The 12843-nt window shown below is 52.8% G+C and overlaps 1 protein-coding gene and 1 pseudogene across 5 annotated transcripts in view; one reads left to right on the top strand and one right to left on the bottom strand.

Moving 5' to 3' along the window:
* The window catches only part of GDPD2 (glycerophosphodiester phosphodiesterase domain containing 2), a 423676-nt gene that overhangs the window by 81725 nt on the left and 329108 nt on the right, over positions 1-12843 (bottom strand). The gene's annotated exons all lie outside the window — the stretch shown is intronic.
* Positions 3799-3903, top strand: LOC146829688 (U2 spliceosomal RNA; annotated as a pseudogene).

Genomic DNA, 12843 nt, shown 5'->3' with positions numbered 1-12843 from the left:
TGGGCCTGCTCCCACCCTCAGAGGGGCGGGTACGGGCAGAGGGACCTTTGCGCTGAGATAACATGTACCCGGTCTCAGCATTGAAACCCATCCTTCTGAATCTCTTTTGTTCACCAGCTACAAACTGGAAATTTCCAGTGCGGGCGTGTCTTTATTGGTTCTGAATTGAACTTTATGTATCGCCATGAAGTCCGTCCCTCTGCAGTAATCCAAGGAGGCTGGTCAGACCGGACTCCCCTCGGGTGTACCTGAATAAAATATCTTTGGTTTGTATTCTCTACTCTCTGACCAACTCTTCATTTGTGTGGAAGGCTGAGAGGTGGTCGCGGGTGACCCTAATCAGGTCACTTCCTTCTTAGGCAATGGGGGAACTGTGGAGCCGTTGACAGGGGCTTTGGAGGCGAGAAAGCACACAGGACCAATGAGGGGCTCGCGACAAACCACTATGGGGGAAGGCGGGCGGAACCTAAGAGCAGGAAGCAGCAAAGCCCAGGCAAATGCTATGCGCCGATTGGTCAGCTTGGTTTGAAGTGACCAATCAGCGGGGGGGCCCTGGCCCTAGGAATGTTTTGGAATTATAAGGGAACTGGCTGAGGTCAGTAAACCGCAGGCAGCCTGACGGGGACAGCAGAGGGAGCACAATAGCCAACGGTGGAGCGGCTCAAGCGAGTGCCCTTGGGATGCCTTACGGCAGAGACACAGGGAGCAGGCTAGGGGTCACCAAAGGGTCAGTAGAGGGCGGACACAGCACTTGCAGCCTCGGATTAGGAGCAATAGCCACCCAGGTGTAGCCTAGAGGCCGCAGGAGGTGCTAGACCCTTCTTGAGAAGGGGCATTCACTCAGGGGGCTGTCAAGGCGCTGTTATGGACTGACTGGTCTTGATCTACAGACAATTTGGCAATAATGACGTGTATGCGAGGTTAAACTTTGAATTGTGTAAGTTGACGATTTATGTGACTAAAGAAACGCTGCGGCCGTTTTTGCACCATCGAAGACTCATCTCCTCTGTTACCACAGGGGAAGGTGGGGTGCATGTAAACGGCCTGGGAACTCGTGGGCACTCACCGGTCTGGGAGGGGTTAGGAGGCTGCTCTGCATGTGAAGGACGTCTCCAAGGGGTTTCTGGACCGGTTCCATTCCAGCATCTGTTCAACTGTACTAACTTCAGAGGTCCCTGCGGGCCACCGTCTCAACACGGGGGCTCCCAGTGGACTCCAAACACCTCAAAAGGTGGATGTAATGGGGTAATCCCATATTACTCATCAGGGTCGGACCGGCCATGTATCCACCCGGGCACGTCCCCCGTGGGACGGAGACGCTGAAAAGACGGTTTCTGAAGACGGAGGGCCACTGTTGGCACCTCTTACCCTTTCTCCAGCTCCCCCGGGTAATTACAGCAGGCTTGGGGGAGCGGTGGGGGGATGTTTTAGGAGAAAGAGAGCGCGAATAGGACAAGAGAGAGATGGCAGAGAAGGAAGAGGCAGGGCTGTTTTGAACATTTTCGCCAGGGCTGGCTTTGGTTCCCAGCCCAGCCCTGTGACTCATCTGCGAGTTTTAATTCGGATGCACAGGTGTGAGTCAAAGTCACAAACAACTCTTCAGATGGAAAGCGAAAGTTACTCCCATTCTACAGAAGCTGGGAAACCCCTGGTCTCCCCGGATAGAGGCAGCACAGAGGTAGCAAGGCCAGGCGTGAAGGCCCTGCTAAGCCTCCAGTACATTACAACGTGAGGACCCCAAGGGGTGACGCAGACCCCGGGCCCTGACGGACGGCAGGGCCACACCACCAGCACATATCATACATGCCAACCCTCCCGATGCAGGCGGGAGACTACCGCTTTCAGGGCTAGCCTCCCGATCCCTCTGCAGGCTTCAGCCGACAGGGGCCGGTCTTGCACGCCTCGGATCACGCAGTGCCAGTACCTGCTCCTGCAGGCCCGAGCTTGGTGGGTTTGTCGCATGCTCTCAGCCTGCCATAGCGCTTTCTCTGTGCTCCCGACAGCCAAGGGATAAAAGCACATGTATCTGCATTCCTGATATCCGGTTCTGCAGCTGCACACTGTCCAGTCCATACGACAAGAGACCCGGTCCAGGCCTCGACACGGTCAATGAAAAATGCATTGGCACGGTTATTGGTTTTAAATCTCCCGCTTTTCTCTTCTAAAATGTTGGCATGTGTGTAATATCCACAGAGAGAAGCGGAGAGCTCAACCCCTTGACGTGCTGTAGAGCCGCCATAAAATACCATGCAGCTCCTAGCACATAAAGGTGAGGAGTCAGTGAGTTATCCTGGGTTATTCCATTCTTGGGAGGGGTCTGTTATTTACAGTGGGGTGGGCACTGGCAGGAAAGCCCGCGCGGAAGGAAGGGAACTGGTGAGGTCAAAAGGGAGAGAGGGATACATGAAAACATAGGTTTCTGACTCAAAGGGTAGGGGGGTCATGGCCCACGGCCCTTTCCACCCAAACAGGGAAGACGCCACTGAAACACCCGCAGCAATTCCGAAACCGCAACCCTGTTTCTTTGGTCGAGCTGAAATGTTGGCCGCTCTCAGGTGTGGCTGCTCGTTTCACTCCCGCCCCCACACTAAGGTGTGTGCGAGAGCGCACCTGGAGCAGGTGCCTCCCCCTCCCTCCCTCCCGAGCCAAATACCAAGAGAGAGGCGAGGTGTGAAGAAAAACTGCAGCTGTGACCGGCGCTGGCCACACGGTGGCGCGCTCAGACCAGAGAACGAGGGCGCCACAGGCCTACAGGACATAAACTAAATGTCGCGCGCCAAAGATACACACATTCGGGTACAGGAGCCCGAGGCTACTGCACAGCACTCAATGCCACCAACGACTTCCTTAGATGGAGAATAAGACATAGGTAAAGTCGGCCTCAGTTTTATTTATTAAAAAGGCAGGTTTTGTTTTAACACCACACACAGAAATCTTATTAAACGACATCCACTCAATAAAATAACTTAGTTTTGGGATCGCTTTTTCATACTCTGCGTTATAGCGCACTGCTACTTTTTCTAAGCACTGTAAAATAACAAGTGGTACCACTGCAGCATTTTATGAGACTCCAGGCGACCTTATCTGGATTTAAAACCATAATCATCAGCTCACAGTAAACGTCAGCAGTGAATGTTTAATTCAGTAAGCCAGAGTGGCCAGTAGTTACCACTGCACCGTGTAAATACACAGAACAGATACTGCTTCAATAAATTAAATGGGTATGCTTTCATAAAAAAGAAAAACAATGTAAAAAACAGCAGAGGGTGTGTTTTATGTTTATTTATTCTTATGTGAATACTAGAGTGCCGAGTGCTGCAACAGCACTTCCGGACACGGTCACTATTCCCAATTAGTTAGAAAATCAATAAAGTATTGGGCGGAATGCTCGAATTAGTCTCCGCCTCTTGTGATTGCTCTATGCGGCATTCCAGTCCACCGTTTTTCTACCCACTGTGCTACTCCCGGTTAGCAACACTCTAATGTAAAGCAGCCTTGGTACTTCTCCAGCAGGAACAGTCCTGCCTGAAGGCAAAGGATAAATTACCCGGTATTTGTAAAGCGCGAACTAGTCAGCCCCAGGGTCTCAAGGCGCTGGGGGCCGTCGGGAGATTAGACAAGCTATTGCCCAGAGTCGCATGGTGCTGGGCTGAGCTGCCGCCGGGAACAAACCGTGAGCCCCGTGCTCCGGAGTCAGCCGCGCTGGCCGCTGTGCCACAGCTTCAGCTAAAAGACACATTGTCCGGTGAGCAAAACCTCTTGTGTATAACGACAGCTTGAATATCCCGATCTGCTTGTATCGCTTCTCGGCCTTTTGGCTAAGATGACGTGTAGCTCTCATCAGTTTAATATCTGATACGTCCTCTATCTGGGGACCATATATTAACCAGTAATTAACTCAGTCTAGCGATGGGATATCCCCCTGGGGATGAGTTGTGCGCTTTACAAATACAAATATCCTGGACTTTAAGTGGAATGGAAAAACGGGGAGGGGGGGGGGGGGGTCTTTTCAAGAGGCGTGGTCGATGAAATTAAGGGCTTGGCTTAAAAACATTAAGCTAAAAATCCCTGCTTAGGACAGTGTGCCGCCCGACTATTATTTTACTGCTTCCATCTTTGCATCCAGATATAGGATACAACAAGTAACATTACACCCACAACAAGGTAAAACTATTGGCTTTGTCAATAGTTATTTGCATGAGATAAATTAGCAACAACTGTGGCTTAATTGTATAGAATATTAAAAATGCTTCGGTTTTGAAATAGTGAGACTGTGAAAGAACTATAACGAGTTTCTTTGAAGTTTAAATAAAAGGTAGTGAAGGTTGGCACTGCTGCAGAGTTGAGGTTTTTTTTTCACCTCGAGGGTAAGGGCAATATTGGAGAGCCTGATGGCGACTCATCTCAGCACCGACTTTTTAGCACCAGTAGGCTGTAGGCGAAAATTATCAAACCTACTGCAATTACAACGGTGGAACCCTTGACTCAATAGTTCCAGTAAAACGACTTAATACAGGAGAAAAAAAAACCTCTGCCCCCTGGTATAATGAGGAGTTGAAACAGCTACGAGTAGCATGTAAAAAGGCCGAGAGAAAATGGAGGAGGGCCTATTTAGAGTCAGATAAGAAAGATTTGAAATGAGTACAGGCCCAATACAAGGAGTCCATTTCCAGGGCCAAAGCAGATTTTTATGCCAAATCTATTCTGCAGGCACCAAATAGCACAAAAGCACTTTTAAATATTTTTAGGGATCTCTCTAGCCCAGCTTGCACGAGCAATAAGGTGGTCGCATCGCAGAAACTCTGCGATGAGATTGCCATCTATTTTGAAGAAAAAATAATTAAAATCGTTGGAGATCTTCACCCCACTGGCACCAGTGGCCAGGACGACTCATCCTGGAAGCTAGATGCAGGATCCCAGTGAGACACCTCCCTGGAATATTTTCAAATCCCTACGGAGGATTCTTTTAATCATCTTGCCCAAAGTGTGTCCTCAGGATCCCCTTTAGATCCCCTTCCACATAAATTCTGGAATATATTTACGCAAGAAACCCTCCCCTGGCTATGACAGATTTGTTGCCAGTCTTTGGAGGAAGGAGAGGTACCAGAGGTATGGAAGCAGGCAATGGTGACCCCCTCGCTCAAAAAACCATCCTTGGACCCTACAACTCCAGCAAATTTTAGACCAATCTCCCTCCTGCCATATCCGATCAAGATTTTAGAAAAGGCAGTTAGAATTTTGCGATCATGCTACCTTGAGGATAATTACCTGCTGGATAGGGACCAATTTGGTTTTCGCCCAGGACACGGCACTGAGACTGCTTTGGCAACCGTAATGGATAATCTACGAATGCGTGCTGACAATGGGAACTCCTCTGTCCTAGTGTTATTGGACATGTCAGCCGCATTCGATACGGTGAGCCACACAGTACTAGTGGAGAGATTGAAAAGTATAGGGGTTATTGGAGGGGCCTTGCAGGGGCTACAATCTTATCTGTCAGGAAGACAACAGGCTGTGTCCATGACACCGTTCACCTCTGGCAAGTCCCTAGTACACCACGGGGTGCCGCAGGGCTCGGCGATCAGCCCCATTCTTTTCAATATCTATTTACGCCCTCTATTCCCCATTGTTAAATCTTATGGAATTGACCTGGTCAACTATGCAGATGATGTCCAACTGGTGCTCTCCCTGGAGGGGAAACAAGCGGTATCCATGGATACCTTCCAGGAGTGTATGCGCCAGACTGCTGGCGGGCTCAGGAAAAATTCCTTACAGCTCAATGGGGGAAAACAGAGGTGGTGTACTGCCCTGCTACCAGAATGTCCCAACATCCACCGGTGGAGTTCAAGCTTACCCCCGAGGATGAACCCTTGACACCTGGACTATGCCAGCTCCCTTTTTATAGGATTAAACCAGGCTGAGTTAACCCGACTTCAAAGAGTGCAGAACGCTGCGGCCAGAGCGATCATAGGTCTTCCTAGGTTTTGCTCGGCCGGTCAATCTTTGCGAGCCTTGCATTGGTTACCCGTTAGGCAGCGGATCCACTTTAAAGTTTTGTGCCTTTCCTTCAAAATTCTGAAGGGCCTATCACTTCCCTTACTGCACCAACTCTTGCGCCCTTACATCCCGGGCCGCACTCTGCGCTCGCTAGACCAAGAATTAGCGGTAGCCCCTCGGTTCAAACTCAGTCGGGTGGGGGGTCGCTCTTTTAAGGTGCGGGCAGCCGCACTCTGGAACGCTCTCCCTTTGAAACTCCGGACCTTTGGTGACCTGCTCTCCTTCCGCAAGGCCGCTAAAACTCATTTATTTTCTGAGCTTTGTTAAATCCTGCACTCCCCAATTTCTTAATAATTATTTCTGTTCCCCAGTTGTGTTGTGTTCGCCACCTTGTCGGTGCGCCGGGACGCTCCTTCGCTGGAGCAGCCGTGCGCAATACAAATAGCACTAACATAACATAACATAACCTGTTAAAATAGTGCATAATTTGGGAGTCATGGTGGGTGAAAACCTCCAAATGGAATCCCAGGCCAATAAAACTGCTAGTGACGGTTTGTCCCTGCTACGCATGTTTCTGAAGGTTCTTACGCTACTACCAAAAGACACTTGATCTCTTGTAGTGTGGAGTATAATTTTGAGCAGACTGGACTACTGCAACTCCCTGTATTTGGGAGCACCGCAATATATTCTGCAGGGTTTGCAGAGAGTCCAGGCTACGCAGCTAAGGTACTAAATAGGCAGCTAAGGTACTAAATAGACAGCATAGGTCTTCCACGACATTGGCCTTGAGACACCTGCATCAGCTGCCTATTAAGAGAATTTGTTTTAAATATCTCTGTATGGTACACAGAGCAGTACATGACCTGGGTCCAATCCCCCTGCAGGAGATGTTCATCTGGTATAATCCCAGGAGGCAGATTCGCTCCTCGAGCGCAAATCTGATCACAACCAACAGATTTAAGAGATCCAGGATGGGGGGCAGAGCCTTTGGTGTGGCTGCAGCGCGCTTATGGAACGAGCTGCCTCAGATCCTTAGACAGGCTAGCTCTCTGACTTGCTTCAGGAAAAGTCTGAAAACTTGGTTATTTCCAAGGGGTGAACACTAGATTCCCCCACTGACAATTGGTTTTGCTGCTACAGTGGCTATTTTCAATCGAAGCGCCAGGATGCCCGTAGGGTGGCAGTTTTGCGCTATACAAATTTTTAATTCAATTCAATTCAACTCAACAGGACCCGGCCCACTTAAAGCCCTAAAAATAGGTGATACTAGAATGGCGAGGGCACGTTGTAGGACCACAGCCCTGTAATCAGACACCAGGCGGTCAGCTACGTTAGAGAAATTCAAGCAAGAGTGGCATGGAGATTGTGAGAAATAGTAAATAGGTTGGGATGAGAAGGCACTCCTGGTGGGGCGGATGTAGCAAGAGACTCTTTTTTTAATCAGTTTCTGTAGAAGAAACTAACAACTAATGTTTGCATGAAGTTTGGGAAAAATGTTTTCTGGAGAATCACAACTCTAAATTTTATACCAGATGAAGGCTCGGTATGTGGAAGCATATAACTTGCCGCAGAGAAAAACGTTGCAGTGTAGTGGTGGCGCGATTAGCCAGTAATGCAATTATTAGTTGTACTGTATGGTAACATTTATATAGCTCTTACTACCCCTATGGGTGGCACTGAAGCAGTTGTAGTCATGGCTGGCACGCCACATCATATAGGGCGTGCTGTTGGAAGCGTGTCGTCTTTGCTTTGAGCCTAAACTTTTCGCAAGTGCGGACCACCGAGGGGTGGTTATCATGTTATGGGATGCAGTGCTTAGCTGTGTGATGGATGAAGCGATGTCGGATGCCGGCGCGCAGTTTATGGTGCACAGTGCGCTGGCTGCTTCCAGCAGCCCCGCAGGTCCCTTCGTGGTTTTTCTCGTGGTCGTGGTCCGCTGAGCTGGTTCCTGCACCGGGCTGTCCGTTCTGAGATATTTTGCTTTGAGTTAATGGTCGGGAGCAGGCAGAGGTTGGAGAGGGAAGTGGTGGAGAGATGTGCGGGTGGACTTTGTTAATATTGTCTCATCTCTGATTGTCATTGTGAGGTGTCAAGAAACAGTTGTGGTGTGTTGCATGTCGGGATCTGCAGAACTGGAGAGAATTAAAGGCCTCCGTTGGCCAGCGGCATGTGGGAGATCTCTTTAGTAGCCCATGCCTGTTGGCGGCGGGTGGTTTAATGCCGTGGACTGGATTGCACTGGGTGATGGACATGACCTGGAGCAGGTTGGTCTTATGTGAGTGAAAGTCTCTCAAGCAGTGGAAGGAAATTACTACGAGGCTTGTCTCCGCTACAATCAACTCTCCGACCCCCGAGTCTGCTGGAAATAGTATTAGTGTGGGTCTATAGGGTTATATATTGTATTGTATTGCAATTGCATTTAAATAGCACCTACAACCCCACTGAAGAGCTTTACAGCAGGCATCACACTGCCCCGGACCCAAGCGTAGGTTTTGCCCCTGAGGTTTTTGTGGTTTTTGGGCTGAGTCTTGTGCTAGTAAGGAACCATTACAAGCATTTGCTCCCATTTCTCTTAAGTAGATTCAATTAATTAGAGTTAGTCCTCACTTTAGTGGGGGGTACGTTTTGCACACGGTTGGTAGCATTAATGGGTAAATTGTGATTTTTGAAACGGTGGTAGCAATTCCCGGTAATCCAAGCATAGGGATTAGGGTGAACGTGCCTGAGACGGAGTGAGCTGTGCTCCGAGAGAGGGGCTGCAGAGAATGGAAGGGCAGGAGAGGGTCCTTTGAAGGGCCGGTAATGGTCCTTTGAAGGGCCGGAGAGGGTCCTTTGAAGGGCCGGAGAGGGTCCTTTGAAGGGCCGGAGAGGGTCCTTTGAAGGGCCGGAGAGGGTCCTTTGAAGGGCAGGAGAGGGTCCTTTGAAGGGAAGTAGAGGGTCCTTTGAAGGGCCGGAGAGGTTCCTTTGAAGGGCCGGAGAGGGTCCTTTGAAGGGCAGGAGAGGGTCCTTTGAAGGGCAGGAGAGGGTCCTTTGAAGGGCAGGAGAGGGTCCTTTGAAGGGCAGGAGAGGGTCCTCTGAAGGGAAGGAGAGGGTCCTTTGAAGGGCCGGAGAGGGTCCTTTGAAGGGCAGGAGAGGGTCCTTTGAAGGGCCGGAGAGGGTCCTTTGAAGGGCCGGAGAGGGTCCTTTGAAGGGCCGGAGAGGGTCCTTTGAAGGGCCGGAGAGGGTCCTTTGAAGGGGAGGAGAGGGTCCTTTGAAGGGGAGGAGAGGGTCCTTTGAAGGGGAGGAGAGGGTCCTTTGAAGGGCCGGAGAGGGTCCTTTGAAGGGCCGGAGAGGGTCCTTTGAAGCGCAGGAAAGGGTCCTTTGAAGGGCCGGAGAGGGTCCTTTGAAGGGCCGGAGAGGGTCCTTTGAAGGGCCGGAGAGGGTCCTTTGAGGGAAGGAGAGGGTCCTTTGAAGGGCCGGAGAGGGTCCTTTGAAGGGCAGGAGAGGGTCCTTTGAGGGAAGGAGAGGGTCCTTTGAAGGGCAGGAGAGGGTCCTTTGAAGGGCCGGAGAGGGTCCTTTGAAGGGCCGGAGAGGGTCCTTTGAAGGGCCGGAGAGGGTCCTTTGAAGGGCCGGAGAGGGTCCTTTGAAGGGCCGGAGAGGGTCCTTTGAAGGGCCGGAGAGGGTCCTTTGAAGGGCAGGAGAGGGTCCTTTGAAGGGCAGGAGAGGGTCCTTTGAAGGGCAGGAGAGGGTCCTTTGAATCGGAGGAAAGGGTCCTTTGAAGGGCAGGAGAGGGTCCTTTGAAGGGCAGGAGAGGGTCCTTTGAAGGGAGGAGGGCAGGAGAGGTTCTTTTGTAGGGCAGGAGAGGGTCCTTTGAAGGGCAGGAGGGGCAGGAGAGGGTCCTTTGAAGGGCAGGAGAGGGTCCTTTGAAGGGCAGGAGAGGGTCCTTTGAAGGGCCGGAGAGGGTCCTTTGAAGGGCCGGAGAGGGTCCTTTGAAGGGCCGGAGAGGGTCCTTTGAAGGGCCGGAGAGGGTCCTTTGAAGGGCCGGAGAGGGTCCTTTGAAGGGCCGGAGAGGGTCCTTTGAAGGGCCGGAGAGGGTCCTTTGAAGGGCCGGAGAGGGTCCTTTGAAGGGCCGGAGAGGGTCCTTTGAAGGGCCGGAGAGGGTCCTTTGAAGGGCAGGAGAGGGTCCTTTGTAGGGCAGGAGAGGGTCCTTTGTAGGGCAGGAGAGGGTCCTTTGTAGGGAAGGAGAGGGTCCTTTGTAGGGAAGGAGAGGGTCCTTTGAAGGGCAGGAGAGGGTCCTTTGAAGGGCAGGAGAGGGTCCTTTGAAGGGCCGGAGAGGGTCCTTTGAAGGGCCGGAGAGGGTCCTTTGAAGGGCAGGAGAGGGTCCTTTGTAGGGCAGGAGAGGGTCCTTTGAAGGGAGGAGGGCAGGAGAGGTTCTTTTGTAGGGCAGGAGAGGGTCCTTTGAAGGGCAGGAGAGGGTCCTTTGAAGGGCCGGAGAGGGTCCTTTGAAGGGCAGGAGAGGGTCCTTTGAAGGGCAGGAGAGGGTCCTTTGAAGGGCAGGAGAGGGTCCTTTGAAGGGCAGGAGAGGGTCCTTTGAATCGGAGGAAAGGGTCCTTTGAAGGGCAGGAGAGGGTCCTTTGAAGGGCAGGAGAGGGTCCTTTGAAGGGAGGAGGGCAGGAGAGGTTCTTTTGTAGGGCAGGAGAGGGTCCTTTGAAGGGCAGGAGGGGCAGGAGAGGGTCCTTTGAAGGGCAGGAGAGGGTCCTTTGAAGGGCAGGAGAGGGTCCTTTGAAGGGCCGGAGAGGGTCCTTTGAAGGGCCGGAGAGGGTCCTTTGAAGGGCCGGAGAGGGTCCTTTGAAGGGCCGGAGAGGGTCCTTTGAAGGGCCGGAGAGGGTCCTTTGAAGGGCCGGAGAGGGTCCTTTGAAGGGCAGGAGAGGGTCCTTTGTAGGGCAGGAGAGGGTCCTTTGTAGGGCAGGAGAGGGTCCTTTGTAGGGAAGGAGAGGGTCCTTTGTAGGGAAGGAGAGGGTCCTTTGAAGGGCAGGAGAGGGTCCTTTGAAGGGCAGGAGAGGGTCCTTTGAAGGGCCGGAGAGGGTCCTTTGAAGGGCCGGAGAGGGTCCTTTGAAGGGCAGGAGAGGGTCCTTTGTAGGGCAGGAGAGGGTCCTTTGAAGGGAGGAGGGCAGGAGAGGTTCTTTTGTAGGGCAGGAGAGGGTCCTTTGAAGGGCAGGAGAGGGTCCTTTGAAGGGCAGGAGAGGGTCCTTTGAAGGGCAGGAGAGGGTCCTTTGAAGGGCCGGAGAGGGTCCTTTGAAGGGCCGGAGAGGGTCCTTTGAAGGGCCGGAGAGGGTCCTTTGAAGGGCAGGAGAGGGTCCTTTGAATGGGAGGAGAGGGTCCTTTGAAGGGGAGGAGAGGGTCCTTTGAAGGGCCAGAGAGGGTCCTTTGAAGGGCCAGAGAGGGTCCTTTGAAGGGCCAGAGAGGGTCCTTTGAAGGGCAGGAGAGGGTCCTTTGAAGGGCAGGAGAGGGTCCTTTGAAGGGCAGGAGAGGGTCCTTTGAAGGGCCGGAGAGGGTCCTTTGAAGGGCCGGAGAGGGTCCTTTGAAGGGAAGGAGAGGGTCCTTTGAAGGGCCGGAGAGGGTCCTTTGAAAGGCAGGAGAGGGTCCTTTGAAGGGCAGGAGAGGGTCCTTTGAAGGGCAGGAGAGGGTACTTTGAAGGGCCGGAGAGGGTCCTTTGAAGGGCAGGAGAGGGTCCTTTGAAGGGCAGGAGAGGGTCCTTTGAAGGGCCGGAGAGGGTCCTTTGAAGGGCAGGAGAGGGTCCTTTGAAGGGCCGGAGAGGGTCCTTTGAAGGGCCGGAGAGGGTCCTTTGAAGGGCCGGAGAGGGTCCTTTGAAGGGCCGGAGAGGGTCCTTTGAAGGGCAGGAGAGGGTCCTTTGAATCGGAGGAAAGGGTCCTTTGAAGGGCAGGAGAGGGTCCTTTGAAGGGCAGGAGAGGGTCCTTTGAAGGGAGGAGGGCAGGAGAGGTTCTTTTGTAGGGCAAGAGAAGGTCCTTTGAAGGGCAGGAGGGGCAGGAGAGGGTCCTTTGAAGGGCAGGAGAGGGTCCTTTGAAGGGCAGGAGAGGGTCCTTTGAAGGGCAGGAGAGGGTCCTTTGAAGGGCAGGAGAGGGTCCTTTGAAGGGCCGGAGAGGGTCCTTTGAAGGGCCGGAGAGGGTCCTTTGAAGGGCCGGATAGGGTCCTTTGAAGGGCCGGAGAGGGTCCTTTGAAGGGCAGGAGAGGGTCCTTTGTAGGGCAGGAGAGGGTCCTTTGTACGGCAGGAGAGGGTCCTTTGTACGGCAGGAGAGGGTCCTTTGTAGGGCAGGTGAGGGTCCTTTGTAGGGAAGGAGAGGGTCCTTTGTAGGGAAGGAGAGGGTCCTTTGTAGGGAAGGAGAGGGTCCTTTGAAGGGCAGGAGAGGGTCCTTTGAAGGGCAGGAGAGGGTCCTTTGAAGGGCCGGAGAGGGTCCTTTGAAGGGCCGGAGAGGGTCCTTTGAAGGGCAGGAGAGGGTCCTTTGTAGGGCAGGAGAGGGTCCTTTGAAGGGAGGAGGGCAGGAGAGGTTCTTTTGTAGGGCAGGAGAGGGTCCTTTGAAGGGCAGGAGAGGGTCCTTTGAAGGGCAGGAGAGGGTCCTTTGAAGGGCCGGAGAGGGTCCTTTGAAGGGCCGGAGAGGGTCCTTTGAAGGGCAGGAGAGGGTCCTTTGAAAGGCAGGAGAGGGTCCTCTGAAGGGAAGGAGAGGGTCCTTTGAAGGGCAGGAGAGGGTCCTTTGAAGGAAGGAGAGGGTCCTTTGTAGGGCCGGAGAGGGTCCTTTGAAGGGCCGGAGAGGGTTCTTTGAAGGGCCGGAGAGGGTCCTTTGAAGGGCA

The sequence above is a fragment of the Triturus cristatus genome, chromosome 5_2, assembly GCF_964204655.1.
Source record: "Triturus cristatus chromosome 5_2, aTriCri1.1, whole genome shotgun sequence".
In the NCBI taxonomy this organism is placed as follows: Eukaryota; Metazoa; Chordata; class Amphibia; order Caudata; family Salamandridae; genus Triturus; species Triturus cristatus.
Note: the sequence above shows the minus strand (reverse complement) of the source record. Positions and strands in the feature narration are given on the sequence as shown.